Here is a 13866-nt window from a genome sequence, read left to right on the forward strand (position 1 = left end):
GCTCTACCACTGAGCCAACTGACCAGGGATGGTCTTTTAATTTTTAACTTAAAATTGAGTAGGTAAGACAGTCACATGGTTTAAAATTAAAATAAAATATATGAAATAAATAATATACACTGATATAGCTTCACACTTCCCATGAGTGCCTCCCATTGTCATAAGCAACTAGTTATTAGTTTTATAGGTGTCCTTCCAGAGTTTTGTTACACATGTGAAGCAGATACAGATGTTTGTCTTTTCCCTGCCCATTTTCTTCTGTATGAATTTTTAAAATTTATCAAAATATCTGAAAATCCTTTTCCAATCAGAACCTAGAGTGTATTCTCATTCCTTTTTAGAGCTGTGTACTATTCCATTGTATGATATGTTATCATTTCCTTAGTTCATCTGTTGATGGACTGTTATTTCTGATCTTTGCTGTTGTAATTAATGCAGCAATGGATAACCATGTATGTAAGTATAATTGGATACATTCCAGATATAGTTAAATACTATTCTCGTGTAATATAAACCGATGTTGCCAAAACCGCAGTCTACTGTAAGAGGGTGTGCACTCCCTCACAGCTCTGCCAAGTATGTTATGCAATTTATGGGGTTTTGCTAATATGAGAAGTAAAAAATGGTATCTCAAAGTAGTTATAATTTGCATCTCTTATTATGTTTGGAGTTTCATAGCCTATATTCTTGACAATTGCCTTGTATGGCCACTGAGCGTACTAAAGGGCCCTAGTTGGAAAGAATAATTTTTATTCTGCTATTCTAACATTTCACTGAAAATACATGAACTCAAAGTTAATGCTTCTATTATTTTGTCCAAAAAAGAGGTCACACTCCCTGGCCTACTATAAAGTTGCAGAGATAAAATAAAGTGAGAGATTCACCATCGGAAACTGATGGGGACTGGGGGGACCACGATGCTCCCGGTGCTCTAGCCTGGGAGTGGCCGAGATGGTCTTTTGACCTCAGTAAACATCATCAGCTACCCACTGTATAATTGCCGATTTGTTGAACCTCGGAGCTTGATTGCAAATAGAATTCAATTATATATATATTCCATGTGAATGTTCAATTGTGACTCATCTACATACAGTATTTAGATTTGAATAAAATCCCTCCTACAAAGTGCCTCATTCAAGGATCCTGGTTTTGTGCCCACAGCCACCCCAAATAAATATAAATTCTTTGTATATTTTATTATCACTTTAAGACATGTGCTTTAGTGCCCTCTTCCAGCAGACTGTCTCCCTTCAGCCCTTCCTATAGAGAAAAATCAAAACCTGCCATTGCTTGAGTCCCTTAAGACCATGCCTGGCAAAGTGTTGCTCAAGTGAAGCTTGAGCATTAACTTCTCCAGCACCGTAGTCCATCTTTATGGCACTTAAACAGAGCATTTTTCTTTGTACTTATTTGCAATTGTACCTCCCAGGGGCTTCTATCCATTGGTGCCATACAGAACATGTGGAATCTCTGGTGCACAACCATTTTTTAAAAATGTATTGAGGCCCTGGCCGGTTGGCTCAGTGGTAGAGTGTCGGCCTGGCGTGCAGGCGTCCTGGGTTTGATTCCCGGCCAGGGCACACAGAAGAAATGCCCATCTGCTTCTCCACCCCTCCCCCTCTCCTTCCTCTCTGTGTCTCTCTTCTCCTCCCTCAGCCAAGCCTCCACTGGAGCAAAGTTTGCCCAGGCACTGAAGATGGCTCTGTGGCCTCTGCCTCAGGTGCTGGAATGGCTCTGATTACGGCAGAGTGACACCCCAAGATGGGCAGAGCATTGCCCCCTGGTGGGCGTGCCAGGTGGATCCTGCTCCGGTGCATGCGGGAGTCTGTCTGACTGCCTCCCCATTTCCAGCTTCGGAAAACTACAAAAAAACAAAACAAAACAAAAAAAATGTATTGAAGATGCTGTCGTGTTTTTCCCGAGGTCTTCCTTGGCTTCTACATCCTTTACACCTTCAGCCATTTCTCAAATGGCATTTAATCACCAGATCTAGGGGAGGCCTGTCCATTTGTGGACTGAGATTTGAAATTTGAGAACAGTGCACCAATGCTGATTCATATGTTTGTTTGTTTGTTTTTCTCCATTTTTTTTTTTTGTATTTTTCTGAAGCTGGAAATGGGGAGAGACAGTCAGACAGATTCCCGCATGCGCCCGACCGGGATCCACCCGGCACGCCCACCAGGGGTGATGCTCTGCCCACCAGGGGGGATGCTCTGCCCCTCCGGGGGCATCGCTCTGCCGCGACCAGAGCCACTCTAGCGCCTGGGGCAGAGGCCAAGGAGCCATCCCCAGCGCCCGGGCCATCTTTGCTCCAATGGAGCCTTGGCTGCGGGAGGGGAAGAGAGAGACAGAGAGGAAGGAGGGGAGGAGGGTGGAGAAGCAAATGGGCGCTTCTCCTATGTGCCCTGGCCGGGAATCGAACCCAGGTTCCCTGCACGCCAGGTTGATGCTCTACCGCTGAGCCAACCAGCCAGGGCTGATTCATATGTTTTTTAAACATATTTACATGTACGCCACCGTCTTAGGTGCTTAGGAGGAGAAAAAGTACCAGGAATGGCTGCCCCTGCCCGCCAGGAACTTAGAATTTATATGGGCTACAGTTTACATCCAGGTTAAGAAAGGCTTCAGCCTAGCTCAGAGCAGTACATGATTAATCGTCAGGTGATTGCTATGGCCAATGAGGAAGTGCTTATGGGGAGGCAGGATCTAAAACCAGACTGGAGAGTTGTGGGAGTAGATTGTGTTCAGCACGCTGGTCTCTAAAGGTTGAATTTGTGCATGTGGCAGGAAAGTCAAAAGGTTTCAGGTAAACTGGTATCAGACAAATGGGCTCTTCAGGCTGTTTTGTAAGATGCTTAGTCTGGAGGTTGATTACCTTGGACTGGAGAACTAGGAACCAGGCATTCAGAAACAAAAATCAGCCTGAAACTAGACATCAGAGTTCTGATCAATCTCTCTCCTGTTTCCCACAGTGGCCATTCCAAACCTTTACCACTTCTCTCAGGACCCGCACTTTACATTAGGATGTGGTGAGAGGCAGGCCTGGCTTACAGTAGATGGTCCATGAAGCAGGGGTTGAGTGAACGATAGAATAGCATTGGCTTTGGAATCATGTCTGGGGTGTAAGCCCAGGATCTACTTTAGGTTCCCTAGAAAATAGAGCCTGAAGCAAGGTTGAAGTGCTGGTTCTATCCTGGGAGGTGGAATCCCAGGGCAACAAGAGTGAGGGAAAATTAGGCAGGAAAGGATGGAAATAGGATGTGAGGTGGTGAGTGTCCGGATTCTGCTTTCAGAAGACACACAAGCTCGGCCACAGGCACTTTTTCAGGAGGAGGGCAGAAACGTGTCTTCTCAGAAAAGGAAATGGAGAGGGGCTTCACCTGCTGTCCATGGGGAGTTAATGGCTGCATTCGGGGCTGTGTTCCCGGGCCCTGGACAGCCACTGGGGAAGCTCTGCAGCCTGATGCATCAGCTGAGTTGGAAGTTGCGGCAGGCTGGTGGCCTCAGGTGGGGCAAGGAGCCAGGGCCAGGTAGGGCCCAAGTGAGCTGGGGCGGCTCGACAGCCATGTCCAGTGTACAGCTGGAAGATGTACCCTCTCTGATACTGAGGAGGTTGCTTACTCTCATTTGATCATTTTCCCTAAGGATGACGTCTGCCTGTTAGCACTGGCATGGGAATAAAGTGAGATGATGACAATGATAATAAAGAGTGTGTGATGAGAGCTGATGACATTATTGAACATATACTGTGGTCCAGGCATGGCACTAGCACTTTGCACTCATTACCTTCTTGTAATCCAAACAATAATCCTATGAGCTAATGCTCTAAATAAAAATTAGAAAGTACCGCGCAGCTAGTGATTGGCAGAGCCCAGATGTGAGTCTCAGTCTGAGTGACTAGAGTGTGGACACAGCTAGCACTGTCCCCATTTATTCATTTATTCATTCATTCTTTCATCAAATATTTTTTGAGAATCTATTATGTGTCAGGTATGTTTCAGGTGTGTGGGACACCGGGTGAACAAAAACAAAATCTTCACTCTCGTGGAACTTAAAGTCCAGTGGTGGGGGTTGGGGGAGATACTGGTTAGGTTACGGACCTGGGGAGTGAGGAGATGTGAGAAATCGGCGGCACTGTGCAGAAGAGCCAAGTCCAGCAGGCCGGGAGACGGGGGTGCAGATAGGGGTATCTGACCATGGGCATCAGGGTAGCCTCCACCAAGGTCAGGAAGCCATGGGGGGATATCCAGGAGGAGCAGTCTGAGGAGCAGGCAGTTTAAAAGTCTTACGAGAATGGGGATATAAAGTACAGAATAGAGAGTATAGTCAATAATATTGTAGTAACTCCTTATGGTGTCAGGTGGACACTAGACTTATCCGGGGATCACTTTATAAAAGTCTAACCACTGGGTTGTACCCCTGAAACTAATAGAATATTGAATGTCAACAGTAATTGAAAAATTAAAAAAATAATTAAAGTCTTAAGGGAGCCTGACCTGTGGTGGCACAGTGGATAAAGCGTCGACCTGGAAATGCTGAGGTCGTCGGTTCGAAACCCTAGGCTTGCCTGGTCAAGGCACATATGGGAGTTGATGCTTCCAGCTCCTCCCCCCTGTCTCTCTCTTCTCTCTCTCTCTCTCTCTCTCTCTCTCTCTCTCTCTCTCTCTCTCTCCCTCCCTCCCTCTCTCCCTCTCTCTCTCCTCTCTAAAATGAATAAATAAAATTAAAAATTAAAAAAAATAAATAAATAAAACCTTTAAAAAAAATTAAAGTCTTAAGGGAAAACTGTCTGTACCAGAGGGACAGGGAGGAGGGCCTGGCTGGTGGGAGCAGAGGACGGACCAGGGAGCCATAGGGTAGAGGATTGGGTGCTGGGCGCGGGGCGTGCAGACCACACAGACTTGTAGGACCTGAAGGCCATTGGAAGGGGTTAGCTTGTACCCTGAGCAATGCATGTTACCCTATAATGTTATGTGATGTAAAAGCGCTTATTATTATAGTTGCAATTATTTCTTATTCTGGCTTCTGTCCTCAGCAGAGCACTGAATCTGCTCTTGCTAAGATCATTAAGAAATTCCTAATTGGCAAGTGTATGTACACTTTCAAAATCTTATCAGCTCTCTAGTGCATTTGACATCGACTTGACATTTAGACAAAACATACTTCTTTATCCCTGAGATCCTATCTGTATATAACACATTACATGTAAATCGTCAGAAGCTGCATCTCTGTGTTGAAAAATTTTAAATGTGTGATTAGAGCCGAATTCAGGAAACTGTGTACGTGGAGCCTTTGCAGATCAAAACAGTGTTTTTCTTTTTTCAAAATTTATTGCAGTAACACAGGTTAACATAATTACACAGGTTTCAGGTGCCCAATTCTACAATATATCTCTCTATACTGTATCAAAGCAGTGTTTTTTTTGTTTTGTTTTTGTGACAGAAAGGACAGACAGGAAGTGAGAGAGATGAGAAGCAACAACTCTTCATTGTGGCTCCTTAGTTGTTCATTGATTGCTTTCACATGTGTGCCTTGACTGGGGGCTACAGCAGACCAAGTGACCCTTTGTTCAAGCCGGTGCCCTTGGGGTTTCGAACCTGGGTCTCTGTGTCCCAGTCTGATGCTCTATCCCAGGGGTCTCAAACTCAACTCAGCATGTGGGCCGCAGAGCAAGATCACAGCCGTTCGGCTGGCTGCACTAGGTCTACAAAAGGCAACTGTTACGCAACACTTTTCTCACTGCAGTTGAAAACAAAAAAAAATCAGTACAACAAGCACAATCGTACATGCAGTTTACTCAGTGTCACAAAACGACCAGAAACTGTAGTTCGCATCACAACTGCTGTTAACTAAGCTAATATCTAGCTAGGATGCTAGAGAAATGAAAAATACAAGTAGGCCCCTAGGCTTACTTAATTTTACCCAAAATATTTTGAACTTCGTGGATTAGTCTGCGGGCCGCACAAAATTGTTTGGCGGGCCACATGCGGCCCGCGGGCCGCGAGTTTGAGACCCCTGCTCTATCCACTGCACCACTGCCTGGTCAGGCTCAAAGCAGTGTCCTTGATCGTAGATGCAGTTAGTTCAAACTTTGAATTAACTGTGTGGTTTCAGGAAAGTTACTCAATATTTTTGAGCTTTTTCTTTTGAATGATAGAGAGAGGGAAACAGAGAGGAAGGGGATGGGAGGGAAAGAGAGAAAGAGAAGCATAACTTATTGTTCCACCTAATTATGCCATTGATTGCTTCTCATAGGTGCTCTGACCAGGGCTCAAACCTGTGAGCAGGGGTCCAGCCGGCACCCTGGGGAAGCTAGTGACCTCGGTCTCACACTGGCAGCGCTGGCACTCAGGGCCCACAGGCCGTCCGCTGTGCTGCTGGCCCGGGCTCAGAGGCTTTCACTTTGGAAGGTAGAAACAGACTGTGGAGAGAGACCATAAACATGCACAATGTAGTTCAACCTATCAGCATGTGCGAAGTGCCAAAATAATTTTAAAATTCAAGGCAAAATCTAGTCTACTCCTTAAGCTTTAGGATTTCATGTGATTTGGGGGGAAATCAGAGGGTTGAAACTAGACCTGGCTCTGAAAGTGACGGAGGGAAGTGTTAGAAGGGAATATTGTTTTTTCATCGACCTCTATAACCTGAAAAAGTTGAGTTGAAATCCATCCTATTCCCAGAGCAGTGGTTCTCAAAGTAGGGTCCCCAGACCAGCAGCATCAATGTCACCTGGGAATTTATTAGAAATGCAAATATTCCAACCCCACTCCAGCCTTCTAATTAGGAGACTGAGTGTGGAGCCAATAGTGTGTGTTTTAATAAACCCCCCAGGCAATCTTGGGGGCATGTTCAACTTTGAGATTCCTTGACCTAGAGTGTGATCTAGTATGGTAGCCATTAGCTGTGTGCGACTATTGAGCGCTTGAACTGGAGCTAGTCAGCAATTAGAAGTGCGGCAAGTACAAAACACCGAATGTCGAAGGTTTTGTGTGGAAAAAGCACAATCTCTTGTCCATTGATGGATGAATGGGCAAAGAAACTCTGGGGTTTGGGGGGAAGTCCTGCCATTTGTGACAACATGGACAGACCTGGAGAGCAGTGTGCTAAGTGAAGTAAGTCAGATGGAGAAAGACAAGTGCTGTATGATCTACTGGATCATAAAAATACTCTATCAAAATTAATTTCACTTGTGACTTTTTATTTTTTTTAATTTTTTATTTATTTATTTTTTGGGGGGTATTTTTCTGAAGCTGGAAACGGGGAGAGACAGTCAGACAGACTCCCACATGCGCCCGACCGGGATCCACCCGGCACACCCACCAGGGGCGATGCTCTGCCCCTCTGGGGCGTCGCTCTGCCATGACCAGAGCCACTCTAGCGCCTGGGGCAGAGGCCAAGGAGCCATCCCCAGCGCCCGGGCCATCTTTGCTCCAATGGAGCCTTGGCTGCGGGGAGGGGAAGAGAGAGACAGAGAGGAAGGAGGGGAGGGGGGTGGAGAAGCAAATGGGCGCTTCTCCTATGTTCCCTGGCCGGGAATTGAACCCGGGTCCCCCGCACACCAGGCCGACACTCTACCACTGAGCCAACCGGCCAGGACCCACTTGTGACTTTTTAAATTTCTTCCATGTGGCTGCTAGAAAACGTAAAATATTTCTATTGAATAGTGCTGGTCTAGAATATTGGGATATTCCCTCAGCGTTAGAGAACTCTGTTCTGAGTCTGTATTTGGGGAAGAAGAGTTTCTTGTTACAAATTTGGTCCATTTCCTGCAGAGAAGGAAAAAATGGTGTATCATCATTTATCATTATCATCATATTCTTTCTCTGGCCATGAGCAACACTTACCTGATATCCTGGGTAATGGAGGCATTATGAAAAATGCCAGGTCCTCAAAGAGTGCCATCGAGTAGTATTATTTATTGCACCAGGTAAAGTGACTGTGACTGGGGAGTGTGTGTGGTCTTCCTAGGATTGTTATTGTGTTGCTATATTCTATCCCTGCTGGGTTAAAAAGTAAGATTAAAAAAATAAGAAAAGATGGTTATAAGAACAGTAGGAACTCTGTCTGGAAATCACATTGCCTCCTTAGTTTGCCCTTGCCCAGTTTAGCATCAGTGCCTTATCGATCAGAAATAGGAAGTTAATAAGGTTTGGGCTAATTAATCAGATGGGTAGGGACTGGAACTGCACAGCACTGCTTAATCAAGTCATCAAAGCTCCCAAGCCATGAAGAAGGTAATTAAAGGAAAGGGGCGCCTGTTATATAGTAACAGGAAACTGGGAGAGGACAAGAGCAAGATAGAGAACCTCCATTTTCCTTTGTACACTTTTCTGATGTAAATCAGACCCAACGACCAGAGCACATTGCTCAGCTTCCTATCAGACAATTAGTTGAATGCATTTATAAATCACCTCATTGGGTAATTTACTTGCCCTAGACCAAATATCAATGAAATTATCCTCATTTATAACAAAGTTTGCCTTTGCCAGTTTCTGCAGCAGTAAGTTCTTCATTATAAGCTGTGGTTGTCATAATTGGCCACAGCAATTTTGATTTAGAAGAAATAGATAATTCGGGAGTTGATTGTTCAACAGATAATGAGAACCTGTGCTTTCATACGTTGTGCTGGACACTGTACTGTGGACCTTAACAACTGTAGAGCATTATTTATTCAGATACAGTATGTTGTTTGGCAAATTTTGGAGAATCTTGGTAAATATTTCCTGACCCCTAGGACTCCCTTAGTCTGTCCCCACCCCATCCCCCCTCAAATTAATTCTTTGTAAATAAGGACGATGGGGGAGGTGGCTGAGGGGAGGGAGAAGATGTGAAAGGCAGAGTTTACTGTGTGTGATGGAGACTGGGTGTGGGTTGATTCTCTTGGCCTGGGGAGATTGATAGAACTGGGGAGATTGATAGAACTTCAAAGAAGCTGACGTTTGCAGCCCTTCACTCTGGGTCTGATTTTATAGCCTAAAGAGGGTATCAGCAAAGCACTGCTACATTTTGGGGCTAACCCTACGGCCCTAAGCAAAGAGTCCATTGCATTTAAGGACCAGAACATCCAGTGTCCTTGTCAAGAGCATTACAGTGGAGTAGAGAGAACAGATGCCAGATCACTGGCGAGGGAGTATAAGCCTCATTTTCTTGTCTTCTTCCCTCTTTCAAAAATTTTTCCCCTCTTCTCTTTCAAGACCTCTAGGGTCTGTGTGGGCTGGTTGAGCCAATTAGCATCTGAATGGTGCCTGTTTTTCTGCCCCAGTCAAATCTGAGTTCCTCTTGCATTTAGTAGCTCTTATTAGCATGTGAATGAGAAGCAGCTCTAAATTAATTCATCTAATTTAATTCCCCCAGATTAGCTGGGAAAATCCCAAAAATAAATAAAATCATTGAGACAGGTCTATCCTTAACAGATATAAACATGTTTCAGAAAAACTACAGTACGTAAAGCAGTGTGGCATCAACACCTGAATGTATAGACCAAGCTTACACAAACTTTTATTATATTAAATTTTATAAAATATATCACTCTTTCTCCTGACTGGGTAGTTCAGTTGGTTAGAGCATTGATCCTATACACCAAGGTTGTGGGTTTGATCCCTGGTCAGGGCACATATGAGAATCAACCAATGAATGAATAAATAACTTGGCCAACAAATCAATGTTTCTCTTTCTCTAAAATCAATTTTAAAAATTAAGAAAATCACTGCTTAATGCAAAAGCAATGTATGTTGTGATTCATGATGTATATTAAAGCAAAATATATAACAAAAACTATATAGATCGATGGTACAAAACAGGAAGTACAGAAATAGGGCAAAATTATTTGAGAATTCAATACAGTATATGATAAAGGTGACATTTCAAATCACCAAGTAGAATACAATTTAGTCAATAAATGATGTTGGAATAAATATCTAGCATCCTCACCCTAAAATTAAATTCCAGATGTAGACCAGTATATATATAAGGATAACCATTACTATGTTATTAGTAATAGAAAAAGATAAAGCCTGACTACGTAGTGGTGCAGTGGATAGAGCCCTGGATTGGGATGCGGTGGACCCAGGTTCAAAACCCTGAGGTCTCCAGCTTGAACATAGGCTCATCTGGTTTGAGCAAGGCTCACCAGCTTGAGCCCAAGGTCACTGGCTTGAGCAAGGGGTTACTCGCTCTGCTGTAGTCCCCCCTTCAAAATACATATGATAAAGCAAGGTGCCGCAACGAAGAATTGATGCTTTTCATTTCTCTCCCTTCCTGTCTGTCACTCCCTATCTGTATCTCTCTCTGTCTCTGTCACAAAAAAAGAAAAAGATAAAAAACAACCTATAATCTGTTATAGGGTTAAATAATTTATATCTGCAGCTGTCTGAAAAGGAAAAAGGTGTTCTATAACAAATATTTTAAAAAAGCATTTTTAAAATTTATTGAATTTAGAGAGAGAATAGAGAAAGAGAAAGTCAGGGGGTGGAGCAGAAGCATCAACTCATAGTAGTTGCTTCTTGCATGTGCCTTGACCAGGAGAACCCAGGGTCTTGAACTGAAGACATCAGCATTCCAGGTTGACACTTTATCCACTGCGCGACCACCCGGTCAGGCTACAGGTCAGGCTTTAAAAATATATTTTTTAATTCATTTTAGAGAGCGGGAGAGAGAAAGAAAATTTTTAATAATTAAAATAAAACTACCTGACCAGGCGGTGGCGAAGTGGATAGAGCATTGTACTGGGATGCAGAAGACCCAGGTTCAAGATCTGGAGGTTCGCCAGCTTGAGCGCAGGCTCATCTGGTTTGAGCAAAGCTCACCAGCTTAAGCCCAAGGTCGCTGGCTCGAGAAAGGGGTCACTCGATCTGCTGAAGGCCCATGGTAAAGGCACATATGAGAAATCAATCAATGAACAACTAAGGTGCCGCAACGAAGAATTGATGCTTCTCATCTCTCTCCCTTCCTGGCTGTCTGTCCCTATCTGTTCTTCTGTCTGACTCTGTCACAAAAAAAATACAAAAAACAAACAAAAAAACCCCATATAAAATCAAACTAGTTTTAAAAGATATGGAAAAGGTTTACTTTTTTCTGGCAACTTCTGGAGCAGGGTTTTTTTTTTTTTTTTTCAGGGACAGAGAGAGAGTCAGTGAGAGGGATAGATAGGAACAGACAGGAACGAAGAGATGAGAAGCATCAATCATTAGTTTTTCATTGCGACACCGTAGTTGTTCATTGATTGCTTTCTCATATGTGCCTTGACCGCGGGCCTTCAGCAGACTGAGTAACCCCTTGCTCGAGCCAGTGACCTTGGATCCAAGCTGGTGAGCTTTGCTCAAACCAGATGAGCCCTCGCTCAAGCTGACGACCTTGGGGTCTTGAACCTGGGTTCTCCACATCCCAGTCTGACGCTCTATCCACTGTGTCACTGCCTGGTCAGGCTGGAGCAGTTTTGTAATTGTGTAGGATTGGGATGTGAGAATACGGCCAGAGTTGAGTCCAGGCTAAACCTTTATGAACAAATATCCTTTCTGAGCACATTTTTTTTTCTTTTTTTTTGACAGAGACAGAGTCACAGAAAGAGACAGATAGGGAAGAGACAGACAGTAAGAGAAAGAGATGAGAAGCATCAATTTCTTTTTTTTATTTTTTTGACAGAGACAGAGAGAGGGACAGGTAGGGACACACAGACAGAAAGGGAGAGAGATGAGAAGCATCAATTCTTTGTTGTGGCATTTTAGTTTCTCACTGATTACTTTCTAATATGTGCCTTGATCCAGGGTAGGGGGGGCTACAGAAAACCGAGTGACCCTTTACTCAAGCCAGCGACCTTGCTCAAAACAGATGAGCCTGCAGTCAAGCTGGCGACCTCAGGGTTTCGAACCTGGGTCCTCTGTGTCCTAGTCCGACGCTCTATGTACTTCGCCACTGCCTGGTCAAGCAGAAGCATCAATTCTTCATTGCAGCTCCTTAGTTGTTCAGTAATTGCTTTTTCATATGTGCCTTGACCAGGGGGTTACAGCAGAGCAAGTGACCTCTTGCTCAGCCAGTGACCTTGTGTTGGTCAAATAAGTTTGTAAATATAATATATAGCAGGGGTAGTCATCCTTTTTATACCTACTGCCCACTTTTGTATCTCTGTTAGTAGTAAAATTTTCTAACCGCCCACCGGTTCCACGGTAATGGTGATTTATAAAGTAGGAAAGTAACTTTACTTTATAAAATTTATAAAGCAGAGTTACAGCAAGTTAAAGCATATAATAATAATTACTTAACAAGTACTTTATGTCGGATTTTTGCTAAGTTTGGCAGAATAAATCTTTATAAAACAACTTACTATAGTTAAATCTATCCTTTTATTTATACTTTGGTTGCTCCGCTATCACCCACCATGAAAGCTGGAACGCCCACTAGTGGGCGATAGGGACCAAGTTGACTACTACTGGTGTAAAACCAGTATCCACCGCCACCATCATAGCTGCCTGGCCAGTACAGGTTAACATTTGATTCAAACAGACGGTAATGAAACAACGGAGCCAAGATCTGGTGGGCCATTAGCTTTAATCCTAGCTTGCTCCCGGCAGGCAAGAAATACACACAGTGGGAAAACACTTCCCTTTCCATTCAGGGCTCCCAAAGCCACTGACTTATCTGAGTTTCCTAGAATCAAAGGTTTCTACCTCACCAACCTTATTCTCCTCTGTGCCCCACCTCCTTCTCTCTGCACAAACTGGCTTCTCCTTCAGAACTCCGCCATCTACCTGCTTCTCCTCTCCTCCATGTGGCCTTTCTCTGCTCTCCTCTCTAATGCTAATCTCAAGAACCGAGAAAGAGCAAGCTCCCAGTCTGCCCCATTTTATAGTGTAGAACTCAAAACCATTAATCCAATATATTATACAAACAAGGAAGTCTCTGATACAAAGTCACTTAGGGTGGGAAAGCCTTAGTTTTTTTTTTTTTTACAGTTTTGTTTTGTTTAAATATTTTTTTTTAATTTTTTTTTTAGATTTTATTTATTCAATTTTCAGAGAGGAGAGAGAGAGAGAGAGAGAGAGAGAAAGGGGAGGAGCAGGAAGCATCAACTCCCAAATGTGCCTTGACCAGGCAAGCCCAGGGTATCGAACAGGCGACCTCAGTGTTCCAGGTCGATGCTTTATCCCACTGCGCCACCACAGGTCAGGCAGCCTTAGTTTTAAAAGTAAGCCTCAGAGTATAACAACCCTACCTGCTTACAGTCTGTCTTCCACACCCAATGCAAACTATAAGTGAGCAAACCTATATATCAGTGGTAGTCAACCTGGTCCCTACTGCCCACTAGTGGGCAGTCCAGCTTTCATAGTGGGCGGTAGCGGAGCAACCAAAGTATAAATAAAAAGATAGATTTAACTATAGTAAGTTGTTTTATAAAGATTTATTCTGCCAAACTTAGCAAAAATCCGACATAAAGTACCTGTTAAGTAATTATTATTATATGCTTTAACTTGCTGTAACTCTGCTTTATAAATTTTATAAAGTAAAGTTACTTTCCTACTTTATAAATCACCATTATTGTGGAACTGGTGGGTGGTTAGAAAATTTTACTACTAACAGAGATACAAAAGTGGGCAGTAGGTATAAAAAGGTTGACTACCCCTGCTCTAAACCATAACAAAACAACACACTTGAAACTAGACTTATCTCCCACCCCCCCACCCCCCACCCCCGTTTCCTGCTTTCATCACACAATCTCTCCTCCCTTTTATGACCAGATGTTTGCAACTGTCTCTACCCTCACACCTTGTACCTCTCCCTCTGCAATTTGGCTTCTGCTCCCTCCACTCCACTCAAAGATTCTTCCTGCCTGACCAGGCGGTGGTGCAATGGATAGAGCATCGGACTGGGATG

This window comes from Saccopteryx leptura, chromosome 3 (assembly GCF_036850995.1).
Source record: "Saccopteryx leptura isolate mSacLep1 chromosome 3, mSacLep1_pri_phased_curated, whole genome shotgun sequence".
In the NCBI taxonomy this organism is placed as follows: Eukaryota; Metazoa; Chordata; class Mammalia; order Chiroptera; family Emballonuridae; genus Saccopteryx; species Saccopteryx leptura.